Here is a 1,989-nt window from a genome sequence, read left to right on the forward strand (position 1 = left end):
AATATAAAATGGCATAGTATTTTGTGTGTAATCTAAGTATTTTATCTTGTATACTTTAAATAATCTCCTGATAATTTATAAGACCTAATACAATACAAATGCCTTGTAAACAGTTATACTGCATTGTTTATGAAATAAAGTCAGGAAAAATGTCTACGTATACTCAGTGCGAAGTATTTTCCCTCAAATATATTTTTTACGTTAAAGGGGGTAAAATTAAACACAACCAAACAGAACAAAATAGGACATATAAAATCAATGTAAGAGATATAAATTTCAAAGCTAGACAACCTGAGATCTTCACTATCATCTTGTCTCTTGTTTTCTTCCAGATAGTTGTCCATGTCTTTGCATACAAAAAATTCATACAAAACAACATAGTATAAAACTGGTCTAAACAGAATGAATCAAATATTTTTGATCTGAGGTTGGACTTAGCATTTATAGATCTGGGGAATTGGCTGTACTTTTTATTGGAATAATAAAATATTGGATATTCTTGGTTGTTCAAGTGCACCTAATCCACACAGTACAAAATCGCAGTGATTTTAAAAGTGTGTACAGATAGTTCTTTTTTAATAGAGAAAGAACAACTCTGTTTTATCAGGTATTTCTATAGCATTCTTTGCCTGGTATGGATTTCAAATGCACATATGGATGGAACCACACATTAATGCAAAATGCACTAACGTATCTGTCAGCTGGCATCTAGTACATGGTGTGTGTGTGAGTGTGAGTGTGTGTGTGCCTTGTGCACGTACAGCCACTGAGGGCTGGGACACTCAGCATCCCGGGAGGACTTCCAGCTGTGTGTCTGGGCGTGCACGGCCACACTTGCTCACACGTAGGCCGATTTAACAGCAGGTGCTCTGAACATGTGTATTTTGCTGCTCAGCATCCTTATTTCTCAGCCACTTGGTTTAAAACTTGGAAAAGCTGCATTTAATGTTGAAAGCTAAGTTCACACCACGTAGGGTATTTTAAAACTCGGCATCTGATGCCTGAAGTGTGAAAAAAAATCTTTTTAAATACTTTTTTGTGGGTACTGAATGCTGGGAAACATTTTCTTTTTTCTTTCTTTTTTTTTTTTTAAATAGTAGGGAATATTTTTTTAACCAGCTAGGGAACACACAGCATCGACAAAGGAAGCTGGTATCTATCTCTTGCTTGGGAAGGGCTTACATGATTCCTGATATTTTGGTCTGAAAAGTTTCACTAAATTCTTAATTTGGTAGGGAAGTTGTCTAAACATTCAATGATGGGATAATCGTTTCAGAAAAGATGACTCAAATTCAATCAATACAGTGGCTTTCTTTGAGGTTTTAAACAATTTGTATAACCACACACATAGGTTTGAGCTGCTCACTTCATGGCAGCTAGGAAAGAAAAGCAGAAGACAAGAAGGGCAGAGTCTCAATCTTTCTTTCTTTCTTTCTTTCTTCCTTTCTCTCTGTCTCTCTGTCTCTCTGCCTGTCTGTCTGTCTGTCCGTCTGTCTCTCTCTCTCTCTGTCTCTCTCTTTCGGTAGATCCGCAATGCTCTAACCTCCTTAACCATCCAATGACCTAACTTCCTTCCATTAAGCTACCCCTCCTCAAGACTCCAACACTTCCAAATAGTGCCATAAGCTGGGGGCCAACCTTTTAACACACAAGCTTTTTGGGACACTAATCCAGACCACGTGGAGGGTGTCACAGTGCAAGCGTCACAGGATCTGCTCTCCTTCCTCCTTGTAGAATGAAAGTTGACAATATTGCCCACAAGGCCCGGATAATACATATTTACCTTTTAAGGGCCATGGGGTCTCTGTTGTAAGTTCTCAGCACTGCTTTTGTAACAAAAACAGGCAGAGGCAATTCAGTGAATCAGAAATGACTGTGTTTCAATAAAACTTTATTGCTAAAACCAGACAGCGGCCCAGGGTGGCCCATGTGTGTACCCTAGTTTCCTAGCTGCTGTTCTGAAGCTGTCTGTGACAATAAGGGGGTAGA

The sequence above is a fragment of the Cavia porcellus genome, unplaced genomic scaffold (assembly GCF_034190915.1).
Source record: "Cavia porcellus strain 051 isolate PalLab524CR breed Dunkin Hartley unplaced genomic scaffold, mCavPor4.1 scaffold_6, whole genome shotgun sequence".
Classification (NCBI taxonomy): Eukaryota; Metazoa; Chordata; class Mammalia; order Rodentia; family Caviidae; genus Cavia; species Cavia porcellus.